Below are 18077 nucleotides of genomic sequence, written 5' to 3' on the forward strand. Positions count from 1 at the left end.
CCAACAATGCCCAGAAGAGATCCACTACAGCTGCTGTAGGTCTCATGAGAAAGACCAAAAGAAAAGAGGCTTGTCAGTAGCTCCGGGAAAAACCTATAGGTTATTTTCATCTGAGTAAAAATAGTCCATAGCAAACTTCATGATTCAGCTGATATAAAATTTTAATTTATTGAAGTTATCATAACTATGGAGTTAGTGACTATTAACTGATTAAGAAGAGAGTACAACTCTTTCTAGCAATACAGAATAAAAATCTCAGGTTTTGGGGTCCAATCCCAGCCTGACTTAGGCTGTGAGACTTTGGACAAGTTATGTGATCCTCTAAACTTTATTTTTCTATGACTCTTATCTTAGAAACCTTTGATGAGAATTGCATGAGGTAATAGGCCTATTACAAAGTGTTTAAATTTTCTTCTCCTGCTGAAATAGTCACAAATTGAATGTCTTAAAGCATACATGAAAATTATTATCCTATAATTCCATAGTTTAGAAATCTGCTACTGGAAAAATTTAAGATATTGATAGAGCTATTTTCCTTTTTTTTTTTTTTTTTGTTTGTCTCTAAGGGGAAAAATGTGTTTCCTTTGCCTTTTCTAATTTTTGGTGTCAAATTGTTTGGCCCATAGTCCCTTTTCTGCATCTTCAAAGCAGAGATGTCGCAGAACTCCAGCCATCCAGCCACGGTCCTCTTCTCTCATGATCTTGTTTCCCCCTAACCACAGTTGGGAAGGGATGTCTGATTTATAAGACCCACTGAGTTAGATTGCGCCTACTTGAATAACTCTGCCTAATCTTCCCATTTCAAGTTCCTTAAGTTGATCATATCTGCAAGACTCTTTTGCCAGCAAAGTAACATATTCCCCCAAGTTCCAAGAAGTTGCAGGTAAATTTCTGGTGTTCCACTATATTTCTAGGCACAAATCACATGTCTTATCTGCTTAATCCCTCTATTATTATAATGAAGTACCTTTTCAGGTACCCAAAGATTGGCAGCCTTTCTCAGTGATACAAAAGGTAAGAATGTGTGTTTTATTGCATCTAATATTTTAAAGACACAATACTGGTATTTGTCATAAAGTTATCTTGATGATCAATATGCTCACTAGTTTAACTAAATAATAGCTAACATTTGCGGAGTCTCCATCATGTGCTAGACATTATTTTAGGAGACACATTTTACTTGATATCCACAACCTTAATTTTCAGCCAACTTCTGAGTTATGTAAAATTGTCTACAGAGGGACAATGACAGAACAAGCTTAAAGGAAAGAAGTAACATTCCTGAGGCCCCACAAAGAGGTGATAAAATGGCTGGGATATTTCTAAGCATTAAGTCTTATTCTCAAGCTTGAATACAACCCTATAATGGAGAGGACACCTTTTGTAGTTAACTAGTCAATCTTAAAGGTGAAACCTGGGCTGCGGAACCCAAACTTGGAGACTACATTATTAGCAATGTCATTTAAATATAGTCTAGTCACCGCCAGGGTTCAGAGAGAAAACAGGAGCCCAGTGTCCAGAAATACTCCAAACAGAAAAAGTGCTATACCTTAGCCTGGAAGTGCTGAAGTCCTCTGTGCCATAATTGGGTCCCATCAAAGGCCAACACAATCTTGTATCCCAGAAGCATGACCACCCAAGTTAGTGTTCAGTTTATATTCCACCCTTCCTTCATGAGCAAGAGGCAGAATTGTATATGACATGCTGGTTTTCTACAAGACTGTATAAAATTTCACACGTATGGGGACTGCCTAGGACTAGAATTTCATAAAACCATTGAGTGTATTAGAGTCTATTAACCAGACTGAAATCATGACCCTCATTTAACAGTTATAGACTGTGGCAGCACTTAATCCATATGGGTTGATTTGTATAACATTTATGATCTGAACCAGATCCCTTAACACCTAAACTCATAACTATTGGCTGAAAATATGAGCATCTGGAAAGCACAACTGGCAAAGACCCCTGTGATGTTGCAGGAGGGAACTTATGCTTACAAATGTCCTAAGAACATATTAATTTGGATGTAGCAGAGCACGTCAAATAGGAAGCTTGGGCATAACTTCTATAGAAGACCCCTTGGTTGCCTAGCCAACATTCATGACCCTTTTCTTCTAATTGTAAAGGAACTCAGATGTTGTTCAGGCATCCACCATGTTCCTACATACTCTGTGAGACCCAGGAGAAGTTATCAGTGGTTGGTTCAGGAATTCAAGCCTAAACAATGAGCATTTGCATTTCCCTAGCAATTCCCAAGGGATGACCTACAATGATCTGATCACAATGAAGGTTCATCATTCTAATGATCAAAGGAGAGATTTTCTTTCCCATCTACAGACCTTAAACTAATACAAATGATATCTATATTGTTTCTATGACAATACCAACCTAGAATAAAATTTGTTACACATGTATTATGAAAAGTCTAGTTTTGTTCTATTTGTAAATTACAAATTAGAGTACCACAGTTTCATGGCCACAGAGCACCACAGTTTCATCAATGTGGCCAGAGGATATAAAACCTCTGGGTCAGAGACCAAGGATTTTCTTACTCTTGGCATACCAAGCAACATGATCACAGACATATTTGTACCTGGTGTACAGAACCAATTCTCACAAGTCAGCATGAAGCAGGGAAGGTAACACTTGCATATACATTAGGAATCCTGAACCCAGGGAACCCAAATATTTTATAGCAGACCACTAGCACGCCTTCTCTGGGCTCTAGAGGGAGACATGTATTCCAGGTTATGTAAAACCATCCTTGAAAACAAAAACCAAGAAAAATTAGCCAGTGCCTGTGTTTTGTGAGATGTATAGAAATATGGTTCATAGAAGACAGTCAAACTAAGAAAGAACAGAGAAATAGAGCCAGACCCTAAATTATGCTATGATACTGGTTCACATCACCTCTTGACTTCCTAACAAACAAGATAAAATATTTCATGTTTTAAGATTGTTAGAAAAAGCTTATTTGACTTATCCCTAAACTATAGTAACCAATACAATAACCAGCGTTCTAGATTCCATATGAGACTTCAGAACTATTAAGTGTTTAAAGCAAACTGCTCTCAGCCACTAAATATAACACTTTATTAACTTGTGTCTTTCTTTGAAAAGAAAAAAATGTTTCTCATCTCTACTTGGGTAACTTAATACCTCAAGCAACAATAGCGGATTCAGATCCAAAAGACACTGCTATAAAAAGATGAAGACTGAGAGTTAAGCAGCATTTTATAACCCTATATGAAATGCTGTAGAAAGCCCTGGGTGTTAGAGTCTCTAAAAATAACACCTAATATTAGATAAGGCGTCTGTCCCTTGCATCATAGTTATCATTATGTAATTTGTAGGTGATGGAATGGAAGAATATATGTTTTCCTATGCCAGCATGAACCTTTATATTCAAGAACATTAGATAATGAGGATGTTTCTACAATATTAGACCATAAGGATGTTCTGTGAAGTTCAGCAGAGCAAGAAGTTTCTCCTGGAGCCATTGGAGGTGGCCCATCTCGAAAGTGGCTTATCACTGTGGGTTCAGTGGACCATGATGCATGGCTTCACATTCTACAGGAATCTCACATTTACAAACATGGTCACAGAGATAGAATACGCAAAAAGATAAGAAACAAACAAGCAAAAACTCATCAGATTACAACAATGCATTTGTACCACATTACTACACCATATTCTCTACTGTACTTATAAGTGCTATTTTAATAATTTGTAATTTTCTGCTGGATACAATCAGAATTTTATTTGTGGGTCATACGTGATATGCACATGTATGTGTTAGAAGCATAAATTTATTCACTGTAAGCAGTAAGAATATAATCATAATATGTATTTTATAATTTGCGCATCTTTTGATGCACTTGGAGTCTCACTTGGAATCAGAAGGGTTCTGTTGAAAAGACTGTGCCATGTGATAACAATGCAAGAGTATTTTATAAATTGTAGAAACTTACATCGGTTGCCTATTACTTAACTCATCTGCTATTCAAGCTAAGTGGCATGAACACTCCAAGGCATTTCGTGCCTCATAAGAGCAAGATCAGCCTACTGTACCAGAAGCCCTTTCCCCCCTGGGCTGCCTGGGACCCTTTTTGGGGTACTTCTTTTCTCCTCCAGCCCCAGGGAAGCCATTTAACTGGAGCCTCTAAATTCATAGTTCTGCTATGGGCGGCTGGGTTTTGTGCAAGGGAGATTGGACAATGTTTAATCTTCACAAAGTGCCAAAGTAAATAAGGGGCACCTCGTTCTCATTCCTCTGCTTTTTTTGCCTATAATATGGTACATTTTCTAAAGGTATTAATAATGTGTGGCAGCCAGAGGAGATGCAGAAAGTAAATGAGATGCACTGGCATAAAAGCCTTGTTAAAGGACATTCTTTCTATACGCTGTTCATCTTTTGTAATTTTTTTTAAAATCAGTTTTTAAGAATCAAAGTGACTAAGTCAGATCGCTCTGACTTCCTGTGCAACGGAGGATGTCATCGCTATTAGAACTGAGCTGCATCTCAAAGAATTTCTCTCTACTTTTCTCTTCAACTAAAATCCATTCTTTTTGCTGAGCTTTCCCAAAGAGGATAGTTTACTCTGCCATTAAATACACTTCTAAAATAGTAGGCAACATGAAATGTCGATAGGATCCACAGTGAAGTTGCTTAGAAGTCCCATCATAGTGATGGAATTACCTCATTTGGAAAGTATGCATTATTTTGTGAAGCTCTTTTGTCACATAAGAAAGGAGGCAGAAGAAGAATGACTAGGGCACATCAAAAATTAAGTGGCAGTGAGGCTTTAGCAGACATTTTCAATTAGATTTGAAATGAAAAAAGTATCTAAATGCTTTTATGTAGGACCTCATGTCAATGAGAATCTGAGGACGTAGTTCTAGGGAAGGTTTGATCTGGGGATACTGTGATACTGCACTGAAACTCACAGGCCTGGCATTTAGCACAATGAAGAACATCTAATGGTACAGTGGAAAGAAAACTAGCTAAAGGACTTCACTGAGTTTCTTCTACTTATATATGTCTATGTGAACTTGGTCTAGTTGCAGAATTTCTCTGATCCTCCATTTTGTTACCTACATCACTATATCCCTCTGTTGGGATTACTAGAATAGAATGAAACAAAATAAATATATAGTGCCTTTTGAAGAAATAATGTGCCATACAAATAGTAGTCCTCATTTGTTCTTTATAATGCATGGGAGGTGATCTCTCTTCCCATACATCTAATAAGATATTACTAAGGTTTAGAGAGCAAGGAAATAGCTTACTCCAAAGATGGCAAAGAGGCACCTTCCTTCAGAACATGTTTCTATTTAGATGCCCAAAGGGTCACAGTGTTTAATGTCTAGTTCCTTCCTGGGAGGGAAATGGTGTGGATAGGTACTCACCATGAAAAACTTCAATACGTCCATAGAAGTAGGAGCTCGGGGCAAATTGATGCCTTCAGCAAGCCATACCTCCTTTCTTTTGTAACAAGCAACAGATAACCTGTGTCTCCTAAAACCTGATAGACTGGCAGGGATCTGTAACTCTGGAGAAGCAGGTCTGAATAGTGTTACACAAAAGTGTTTTATCTCAGCTATGGCAAAGCAGCAGACTTAGTGTGGCTGCCACCTGCTCTGTGCCTCTCTGGCCACCTTGCTTGAAGATGCTCTGTCTAGTGATAAGGGACTACAAACTCACACTACGGTGGACATGGTAAAACCAAATAACCCATAAGATTAGCACTTCCCCTCTTATTGGGCTTTAAATTAGGGTTTAGAAGGAGGTACTTTAAAAATTACACTTTAAAAGACTTGCATTAACATTCAAGTAGTTATATGACTGTTTCTGGAATCACAATACATATGAAATCAAAGACAAAAATGTAACCATGGGCTAATAAGCATAGTAGAATTCTTCCATAATATTATTAAGAAAAAACATGTATATGGTATTTTACAGGTAATAAAATTCCTTCATTATTATATCATTGAATTCACTCACCTTTCCTTTAAATTAAGGAACGATTATCCCTTATTGCAGAGGATACTCAGTGGCTAGGTTATACAGCAATAGATGAAGCAGGAATTCACACATATGCCTTTGAAAGCCAAGCAAAACCTTTTCACCATATTGTAAATAAAAAATTTAACAGGAGAGAAAGACCGAGAATGGACATGTGTTTCATAAAAATATTTTCAGGTATTTTAATTTTAGAATCATTTATGTGGTACAAGGGAGCTTTTAGAAAATGATCAATAAAGGCAAATATTTAAGAAAGTTTTGCAGAGCCAGTATTACAAGGAAACTGAAACCTGTTAGGAAATTGGTTATGATATGGAATGTGCATATTAAAATGCCATAAACTTCATTTAAAACTCTAAATATGTAACTGGAGTTTTTACTAAGTTCATAAAATATAATATTGGACATAACATCTTTTGTAAAATCTTGTGGTTCGTGTGTCAATTACCTGGTTACTTAGTAACCAAGTATCCAGTAACCAAGGAGTAAAATCACACATTAAATAGTCCCCAACCAAGCAATAAAAAGGTCCCTGTGTACAAATTTGCAGAATTATGGTTTATTGTGTTAATAATCTGCCGGCCAGCCTTCCAAAGATGGGCTGGTGAGTGTATGCTATTCTAGAGCCCAGCAGTGGCTCTTGTGATTTTGTCATGGTACCTCATTTTGGAAGAGGAAATTAAACCACAAAGCATGCTTTGGCTTAAAGTCACTTAAGGAAATGAGAGGGTGAAGAAATACCAGCTGACCTTGGGTTCTAGAGAAGTCCCCGACATGGGTTATGAGAGCTGCTCACTCAGGGTTTGATTCTATTACTTTCTTGCTAAAGCTTTATGATGGGCTTCCCCAGTTGGTTCTTAAAGCAACCCTCTCCTAACGGACAATCTTTATGCTGTTTTAAATCTCTATTCCCCGGGTAGGAATCAGTGTGTGCCAGGTCCCATGGCAGTCCTATGCAATGCTATTTTAAATAAGACATGCTCAGCCCATACACTGAATGAGTCCATTATACGGAGAGTAAAGAGACACTCATCAAATAACTACAGAAATAAACATATAACTGTAATAATTTCTCTGCATTAAAATAGACAATTCTGTCAGTATTTAACAAGATAGAAGAGGATGTAGATTTATGTAGGAGAGGGGGTAGTGTTTCCCAATAAGATATGTAAGATATGGGCAAAGCTGGTAATTTCATGAATAAATAGAGTAGGTTGAAGAAAATTAGGTGAGCAAACAGGCTAAAAGGAGCATTAAATAAAAAGGAAGCACACACAAAGGCCCTGAGGCAGGAAAAAGCATGTAACTGAAAGTTAGTGTGGCTGAGTGCCATCACTGCTAGATAGAAAGGCATGAGATTTATAGCCCATCTCTCTCATGGGAAACACAGGATTGGGAAATCAGACTGTTATTCAACATGGGAAAGCTGGCTTCTCACAGAGAAACAACTGCTTCTGTTTTGTTTGACATTTATTGCCCAAAGCATACTGATCTTGGCTATCATCTGTCTTTATGACTCCATCTCCCCACTGTTTTAGTATCCCCAAAATCTACTGATGAATCAAAACTAAATGGTTTATGAGTGAAGTGCTCAAACATTAAAATTTTCATAGGATCCAGCATTAAATAAAACCCAGGGATTTCATTGAATAACTAGAGTAGCAACTCATAACAAAATTAGATTTTCTTTCATATGAGGATTTGTTTCTCCCAGGGCATCTTCACTCTGGTTTGGAATGTGGGGTTACTTTTTATCTCATTGACAATGACTACAGACAGCCTGAGACTGGGGCACCCTGACTGGAATCACTGGCATATGACGTTAGCAGTATATCTCTGCCAGGAACTTGATGGGGTACAGAAAATTTCAGTTGAAATCCTTTGGGTCAAAACTCTGCCTTACAAGCTTCAGTGACAGCCTGAAATTTAAAAAAATATATAATAGATTATAGAAAAAAGATGCTGATCAAACAGTGAGCTGGCCCCAGGAGGATCTTGGCAAAGATCAAAATAGAGAAGAAATAATCAGGAAACCTTGAAGAAATGTCTTTTTCCTCAATCTATTTCTAAGAAGACTCTTTAAGGTTTAGTTATCTTTTCAATACCTAACTTTTAGCAACTACAACCTGGACTAAGTTATCCTAGTAACTAGAATGAAATGTTTTTCAGAAATGTTCTTTTGCTAACTTATCATTTGTTGTGAATTCTGTTTTCAAAACTGTCTGTGAGAGTCAGGTGAGGTGCACATCTGTAATCCTGGCTACCGAGGGTGCTGCAGCAGGACTATGAATTCAAAGCCATGCTGGGCATAAAATGAGTCCCTGTTTCAAAATAAAGTTTTAAAAAAGTAATCCCAAAGAGTGTGTAGCTCAGTGGTAGATCACTTGTCTAGCACGTTCAAGGGCCTAGATTCAATGTCTAGTATGGAAAAAGATAGCCTCCCAAAGGAAGAAAGGAAATAAGCAAGAGAAGACACAAAGACCATGGCCACCTTGTAAGAGCCAGGAGAGGGCTGTGGATGTGAAACAGAGAGTGGCCCGACGGTCTCAGCACCCCTAGCTCTGCTCTATCACCTATCACTTCTGATTCTCCCCTTCATTTAGGGACAGGTGACAGAGACGCATGCACATACAACTTCCATCTTATCTCTGAGCAGCCTTGCTGGTCACCAAGTAAAATAGTATAAAATAAGGGCCAAGAGAACTGATTTTAGTTTCAGTGTTGTTATAGACAGCTGGTAGAATTTTGCAAGGTTGTTCTCTTTCTGAACCAAGAAATTGGGCATTTGGATCTTGCTCACCTTAAACCCTTATGATTCTAGAAAAAAGAAACAAATGAAAACTAATGGTTTTCTGTTGGAATGAGGGCAAGAAAAAGTTAATCTTTTGTACACTGTCTCAAAAATATAAATAAAATAAGTAGAGGAAAATTGTGTATACAAATACACACACACACACACATATACACACACACACACTCACACACACGAAAAAAAAATCCTTGATTCAGAAGAAATTTGAGAGATGCCAGATCTTATCCTTGGAGAGGGTATGACAATTTCTTAAGGCACCACACTGTAGCTAAAGAGACTTTTAGATTAAGCTGATTTCCAATTCTATTCCTAAAGTTTAGTAGTTAGATACCTCAACAGTGACTTAACCTTGTAAGTGTTTTTTATTTTCTTCATGTATAAATTGAGGATGGTCAATATATCTACTTTAGCAAACAGTTAACAAATATTAAGGCTTTACCAACTAATCAGGAGGGGGATAAATGGGCATTATGGATAAGCTATTATTTTTTAAATAATAATTTAATATTTCTGATACAGTTTTGATCCCACAGCAGCCATAGTCAAATGGCAATTAAAGATGGGACAGACAGTCACAGGGAAAGAAAGAGAAACAGGGACAGGAAGGTATTGTGACAGGGAACTCATGAGCAGTTGAGGAACAATGCAATGTAAGGATCACCTGACACAGATGCCAGGCAAGGCTTCTGGAGGGAGTGTGTGCTGAAAGATGGGCAGCAGGAGGTAGGACCAGGGTGCAGAACGCTCGGGGAGGTAGGACCGGGGTGCAGAACGCTCGGGGAGGTAGGACCAGGGTGCAGAACGCTCAGGGAGGTAGGACCGGGGTGCAGAATGCTCGGGGAGGTAGGACCGGGGTGCAGAACGCCCGGGGAGGTAGGACCAGGGTGCAGAACGCCCGGGGAGGTAGGACCGGGGTGCAGAACGCTCGGGGAGGTAGGACCGGGGTGCAAAGCGCCCGGGGAGGTAGGACCGGGGTGCAGAACGCCCGGGGAGGTAGGACCGGGGTGCAGAACGCCCGGGGAGGTAGGACCGGGGTGCAGAACGCCCGGGGAGGTAGGACCGGGGTGCAGAGCGCCCGGGGAGGTAGGACCAGGGAGCAGAATGCTCGGGGAGAAGACAGTAGGCTCATCTGAAGAAAACAAATATATAGAGTTGGTGCGGAAACTGCCTAGCGTAATTCCTAATATATAAAGAAACTCAATGAACAGTAACTGGCAGAGATACTATTACTCTCATGGGGGAGGGGTCATTTCACCTTGAGAACTCCTTGGGATCAGTTTGCTCCAGAGATCCTGTCAGCCTGCTTTGCTTGCCCATCGTGGTAAATGAAAAACGAGGGCTTCCTGTGCTGTGCTCATGGCACAGGACCAAAGAGGAACTGGGCTGGATCAAGTGTGGTGGAAACAAATTGGAAACGAATGCAGCGGGGCCTGTTCCCCTACCTTGGCTTAACAAGGGAGCTCTGGAGCGCTGGTGCCACAGAGCTCACGCAGTTAGGAAAATGCCCTCCGCTGAAATGGCATGCATAAAAATTCAAATCCTAGACTCATAAATGTGAGTAAACAGTTTTATGACCTGACTTAACTAGAAAGTAATCAAATATAAATGCAGGTATGCTACTCATTTGCATGTTTTTCCATGTGGATGAGTGAAAATAAAAATTCCCCTGGTATGACAGCGGATAAATGAACTTGTCACTGTGGTTTTTGTTGTAACACACAAGGCTATGGTGATGTTTCATGCTTTGTCAATTGGCACTATTTCCAGCAAGGCAGAGGAGACAGTGCTGAGTTTTAACTGTCACTAGGTCTCCCACTAACTAGAACCTTGTGATGTGATCTATCTGAGCCTATTTCCTCATCTGCTAAAAATAGAACAGTGATGCCTACCTAATGTTAATCTAAGCACACAGTTGTGGAGTGATAACTAGTAGTCAGTTTGTAACACACAACTGAACTGAATCAGCGTGGCGCTGGATGTGGAGAGCCCACCTGAGGATTGTTGTTAACAACATTGCAAGAGGAACTGGAGGGGAAGACACAGTGCTGTTTGGTCTCCTGGAGTAGCTTGTCTCACTGGCCTTCCTGATATGAGCTCGCTGTTTTCATTGTCAGAGGATGCAGAGGATGACTGTGGTACTTTTGTGGGAAGCTCTGGTCCTTACCTTGAGCATTGCTTCCTGGCTCCAGCGCAGCCCCCTCTGCCTGCCGGCACAGATCCTTCATCCCACTGGCATAGACTTTCTAGCTTCCACCACTGGCCTTTGGGCCTTCCCAGTGCAGATCCTTGATACAGACTTCCATGACACATTGTGGTGGGCTCTATGCCTCCAGTTGGACTTGTGGGGGCATTGTTATGGGCTCTCATCATTCAGCTGGACTCATGCAGGACATTGCTCTGGGATCCAGACCCTCAGCTGGGTTCTTTGTGTGTCTATAGTGTATGGACAGATTTCCCACAGTTTTGTGTTTAACACTTTGGATGACTATTACAAATAATCCTATAAATTATGTGCTGTATATTGTTTTCCTTGTAAACCTTAACCATAAGAGTTGTTTAAAAAAATCAAGGTACTCTTTTGCATAATCATGAGAATAACACAATACCTGCCATACAGTAGTTGCTAAATGTGTTAATTTTTTTCCTTCAGTAAGATTTACCTCTCCATTTTCATTTTACTCTGGAGATATGAATTGATTCAGATTCATCTTGCTTATGTTCTGACATGACACATATATTTGTATAAGAAGTTGTATATTGATGTATATAGTAATATATAACTAAATATACAAATTAATCTAAGGATAGATATTAACATAATATTACTATAATATACAATCATCACAGGTTATATATATTTACATATGGTTATATATATTTACTATATGTATTCACATGTGCACATATGCATGTCCATCTCAGAGTATATATAAATATCCATATTAGTATTTTATATATAAACCTAAGAATACATATACTGTATTAGTACTGTATACTAGTACAGTATACTAATACTATATTAGTATATATATATATATATATATATATACTCTATTAGCATATATGTCTCTGTGTGTGTGTGTGTGTATATATATATGTGGGTGTGTGTATATATATGTATGTATAACACTGCATGTATATATATTACCCTAGGTAGAATATTGTTGGGTTTTTTAAATTAGGACTTTTCTTTCCCAAATGAAGACTTAAGAGTGTGGTCTGCAAGGCCCCCACTCTAAAATCTTTGGTTCAAGTGTACTCTGGATAAGTTGTATTACCAGTAGTTATTGGGGGAGTGGATCACCTTTTATACAGGTTTCTTGGAGGAAGAGGCGTTTCAGAAGCTATTTGTTTGAACCGCTGAGATCCATTTCTATCACAGATGAATTTGAAGTCAGAAACATGAAGTATATTTAACTTTGTCTTTCCCTTGAGAATTCTCCAGTTTTATATTCTGACAATTTTTCTTCTAGGACTCCAAGATGGCATTTCTACATCCCACCATCTTTGAAAAACAATCTTCACAGGAACAACTCTTTGTTGCTACAGGATTCCAATTTAATTTATTTCTCCAGCTAGACATCTCAGCTGGGCTGTTACTATGTCCTTTAACTGGTTTTTGATATTATCTTTCTTTAATTCATTCCATTGTCCACTGGTGAGACAGTTCAAAAGTTGTCCATGACATAACATATTTAAAAACATCACATATTTAAAAACAACTCTAACAAAATTCTCCAAAATCTCTACTTTAAAAATTATGAGCACAAAAGGGTAGCAGATCCTATCATTATGTTGATTGTGGTGATGTATTTGTGGATGTATGCATATGTCAATACTCAACAGGTTATATATATTAAATAGTCAAATTTGTTGTACATGAATTTTGCTCTAATAAAGTTGTGAAAGAAGACAAGCCAAACTGTCAGTGCTCTTTTGTGGCCTACAGAATAAAATTTAGTGTGCAAGCAACTGTTGGAGGCAAGGTTGTCTGTAATTTTACCCTGGTAGAACTTTCCAGTTTCAATTCCCACTTCATTGTTTCATACATTCTAAGCTATACTCGTAGATTCTGCCCACACACTCATCTGCCTTTCTGCCATGTGAAGCTCTTTGTTCCTCAGCCACATTTTCTCCTTTGTCTGCTTGTCCTAATCCTATTTCGCTTTTGTGGTTGTGGCAGGCACTGCTTGTTGCTCATCCAATATCCTGTCTACCCTTTTATCAATAGAACTTCAGTTTGGTTCAGGATATTCAGAAAAAAGTTTAGAGTGAGTGAAACTCCTCTACACTGCTGGTGGTGACTTACAATGGTTCAGCAACTCATAGACAATTTGTAAATTTCTTTCTTGTGTCCCAGGGAGTGACACAGTATTGGTCAGTAAGGTATGGATTGGTGAAACTTTTGTTTTTCTCAGACAAAAGCTACCTCTTCCTGCTTCATCTTGCTTCCTGCCTGAAATATACTACAGTGCCTAGAGATGCAGCAGACATCCTGCAACCACTTTTGGCATGGAAGTTTCACGCCAGAGAGAGCAGAAGGAGGTCAAAGGTTGCTGATGGAGCAGTTGAGTGGTGGCACCCCCAGACTTTTGACATGAGGACCACTGAAGATGCTGTTAAAGAAACAAAAAACTTAAGTGAGTTAGCTTTAACAAAGTGTAATGGAACAAGAGAAAAGTTCTAAAGCAGAAAAGAATTCTAGACCAAGGTTGCTTCAGAATGCTCAGCCCCACCATATCACCAATCATACCCATCTCCAGACAAAGGAAGTGACACACTGAAGCAACCCGACTGCCTGCAGCCTGAACTTGTCTGAGACAGACAGGTCTGAGTAGGTAAGTTGTTTGGATAGAGCATATAGTCTTATGCTAGGTTAGAATTTGTTTAAACATCAAGGTAGGGTATGGTTCATCATGTATGGAGGTTGCCTTCGACCAAACTATCACCCAAGTACAGAGACAATTTTCCGTAAAATGTAACTCAGTTTAATAGCACTATCAGTTGGAGTTTGTGTGATTTTCATCCACACACTTTCCAGATATCTGGTTCTATAAATCTATCACCTACTGTGACATTCTCCTCTTCTAAGAGTAGCAATTTATCTGCATCTATTTATGATACTTCATATGATTCATCCTGTACTGTGCCTAGGATGAATGGTAAGAAGCTAAGCATTTGACTTCTCTAACAGGTAATGATTCCTGGACCTACAGTCTCTGCTGCTCTTTGTCATTGCTCTGAAATCCAGCCCAGGCTCCACAGGTTCATCCCAAGAAGGACTTCAAAGGCTGCCTGGCTGATACGGGGAATGCAGGATTACCATTAGCTTCCCTTTCTCAGTCTTTTCTTCACTTTGTAATCAATGGTAGATATTCAACTTTGCACTCTATTTTGCCACCTGTTGTATGGGCTTAATATCACTGTTTCTGTGCGCTGTTTTGCTGTTAAATGCAATGATCAATATGTTCACCCCACAATAACTGCTAATGAAGAGAAAGCCTAAAATGATTACCTGCTGTCCCTCCCTTATCCCCTCCCATTCAGAAAAGTTTCACTTAATGTGTTTCAGATGACCCTCATCTCTTCTCCAACAAGGAATGAGGTAATATAGCGGAACCGAGGGATGATGACCATAAAATGTATTCAGAAGGGACCTTGGCTTCTCTTCACAGTGTCCATGTCCTACATGATCTCTTCTTCAGCTGGGATGAGAGAGAACTTTTCAGTAGAATTATTATTCATATTTCCCAAATGCGTATGAATTCCTTGTCTTTTCAAAGGCAGAGATCAGCGACTAGGTGCTCTTTTTTAAAGACTGGTCTTTGCACACAAGGCATAGATGGTGAAATCCTGTGTATTTGTGTGCTAAGTTATGATTCTTTTTCAAACTGCTGTTTCAATAGCCAGCTCTTAAAAGCTCAGATGTAGTATTGTTTTTGCAACACAACTGAATATTTTCATATAAGCTACTTCATGATATTATGTCTGCTTCCTCATCTGTAAAATACAAATAAAAATACTACCACTCATGCTATCTCTCTGGCTTCAGGTCTCACCCAAAATGTTATTTCACCTTTACTGGTCCCCCTCTTTTAGTGTTATTGTGTATGATTAGTGTGTTCCTTGTTTATGGGTGGACCAAGCCTTTTGTGTTTCCATTGCAGGGAGACAGGTCCATTAAGTATTCACCATACCACTAAACAAATCTTGATTTGAATCTAATTTGAAAGTCAAATACACTTTTGGTTCAGTTACTTTTCAATTATTTATTCAATTAGCCAAAATTTATTAGGTTCCTATTCTGTTGTACCCACAGCTTAACTTCTTGGTTTGTGTTAGGAATATAATTTCTAATCCACTAAAGCCTTAATCCTGCACCTACATTTGAAAAGTGAAATCTTTGACTTTTTCTAGAGTTGGGCAGGTAAAAGCAATGTTTCAATTTTATAGCATCAGGAAGAGGCCTTTTCAGCCAGGTTCGGCCCAAATTTGCTTACACATGTTACCCACTCAAGCAAACGTGTAAAGCGTGTTGTTCTCTGAGCTTTTCTATGTGATCCAGCCCCATATATTATATTACACTTATAAAATACCATGAAGCCCTTATGAATTAAAAGATAATTAGCGGTTCAACACGCACAAGACATTAGGCCCAAAGTGTCAAAAATGTCATGAAAGACCATAAATCATGGTCTGCTTGCATTGATCCCTTATAGAGTTAGTTTTTAAATCATCTCTTTAACACCTTGTAAATGTACAAACAAGTATGGACCCAAGGGAAACTTTAATATGTTTTTCATACATATTTTAATTTCATCTCAAAGTGCTAGCTGCATAAAAATTAAGTCAAACTCACAAAAACTCATTGATTTCCTTGGGATAAAACCCATCTGTCCAAACTAATTTAGAGCCTTTTTGAAACTGTAAAGTTAGTTCTGCAACACTGAGGTCATTATGGGCATCCTGGGCTGGAGGAACTCTTGTGTAATTTTAAGAAGGCAATTTTGTTATATTTACTGTATTTAAATACAGTGCTACTTTTCAGAAACAAAAGCCTCACTGTGTAACTGTATTGAAAGTAAACCAGAAACTGTGAAAAGAGAGATCTGTTCTTTTCCTTGTGATTAATGCACCTTTCTGCCAAAATTGAGACTTCTTAACTGAGCCCATTTAATACAAAGTAAACGAATTCTGCTCTTTGGATTTGATCCTCTGGTTAAACCCTATAGATAAGGCTCTAACAGTGAAAAGCTTTTCATTCTAAACAAAGGATGTTTTGATAGAAAGGTCAATGTTAAAGTCCTTTATATTGTGATAACAGGAAAGGGAAATAACATATTAATGGCCACCCATGCCATGGTGGTCTGGGAGGGGGGAGAAAACGGGGTAAAGACCATTCGGAAGTTAGACAGGAGGTGGCAGAGACAAATGGACTTCTTCTTTTAAAATTCTATTTCAAAGGGCATTTGCCTTTATTATGTATTGAGCCAAGTAGACCGAAGAAGATCACAAAGGAACTTTGTGGAGACCGAATTATGCTCATATTTCTCTCCGTCATACAGGAGTACCTCTATAGGGCCAGTGGTGATTTGTGGTGGAACTGTGTCACGATGGAGACTAATTATGCACTCAAGCACCCAAATAGTACAAATAAGCTGAATGGCCTTCTGCAGGGAGAGGTAGGAGACATGGAGTTCCACGCTGTGACAATATCATCTTTACAAGCTAAGGGGCTTTGTTAGTCTGTTTTCTATCACTCTCACGAAACACCTGAGATAAGTTAACTTGTAAAGAGAAGAGATTTATTTTGGCTCATTGTTTTAGAGGTTCCAATTCCTCAATTGGCCCAATATATTGCTTTTAGATTTGTGATGGGGTGCTGAATGGTATTTCTGGGGAACATGTGACAGGGCAAGCAACAAGGATAGAGAAAGGAGTGGAAAGCATACCTCCACTGACCTGAGGACTTCTCACCAGGACCCACCTGCCACCAGTGCTACCCTGAGACCAAGCCTTTAATACATGAGCTTCTGGGGGAATCCAAAGGCAGAAGAGGCTGCCTTCCCACAGGTGGGGTTCCTTGGCCAGCTCAGGGGTGATTCTTCTCAAGGTCTTGACTTTGCCCAACAGGCCAAGTGGGCAGTGGAAAACACCCTTTAATTTTGCTTTCCTTCCTAATGTCCCAGCCCATTTTTCTTTCTCCACTTCATAATGAATACTTTATACTAATCCAACTTGTGGGCTGGCATAATTTGTACCTCCTGGTGAAACTGGTGTGTTTTCCTAAGACCATCCCATTCTCTTAATCAGTTTCTGACGCTTATGAGGAAGAGCAGAATTGAAATGGGGAAGCAAGTTCTTGGACAAGTTAGATTATTTGCTTGACTCACTTTTTCCATTCATTTATTCCACAAATATTTACTGAGGGGCCACTAGGTTCTAAGTGCTCAGTTACATGTTAGGTATACAGATACACGTCAGTCCATCCTCACTCACAAGGCTGCAGAGAAATAGATGCACAGAGAAGTAGGGTACCGCTGGGTGAAGGATAAAACTTCAGGCATCTCTGGCTAGGCAGAAAGCTTCCACTCATTCATTGCCTTGTTCCTCCAGAATACTAGCAATGTGCCCCAGACTGACAATGGAAAGACAGCTTTGTATTTTTCACGCTCAGATTTGTACAGAATTTTTGGAGACTTTCTACTTCACATCTTGTTGAAGATGAAGAAAATAAAAGAGAAAATAATATTGGTCAATTTTTAATAATTGATTTAAAATCAGTGCGCTGTTTTTTAGAGGGATTGGCTGGCTCTAGAGTGCCGCCTTCTGGTAGGCTTTTTTGGACCAACAACCAGTAAAAAACTCATGAAGTTATGTTTACTGATACATTACACATATCATTCAATCAATCTTCAGGAAAAGTTTGATATCATCTCCATTTAACAGATGAGGTTCCTTGAGGTCCAGCCACCTAAGCATGGTCCCAAGAATTAAGACTTGTCCTGCCTAATCTCTTCAACATTACTACAGACCATAGAATTCTTAGCAGAAAAGGAAAGAATCGTAAGATACAGGGATGTAGTTCAGCCATGCATTTATTAAGGTAGAGCACGAAGCAAGGTAAAGCAACATAAAAATCACAGTTTGGTACACAAGTATGAATACAAAAATTTTGCCTTGCCTAAAACGTTACTCCACGTTGTCCACTTATAGGGACACCCATTTTACGAG

This window comes from Cavia porcellus, unplaced genomic scaffold, assembly GCF_034190915.1.
Source record: "Cavia porcellus strain 051 isolate PalLab524CR breed Dunkin Hartley unplaced genomic scaffold, mCavPor4.1 scaffold_4, whole genome shotgun sequence".
Classification (NCBI taxonomy): domain Eukaryota; kingdom Metazoa; phylum Chordata; class Mammalia; order Rodentia; family Caviidae; genus Cavia; species Cavia porcellus.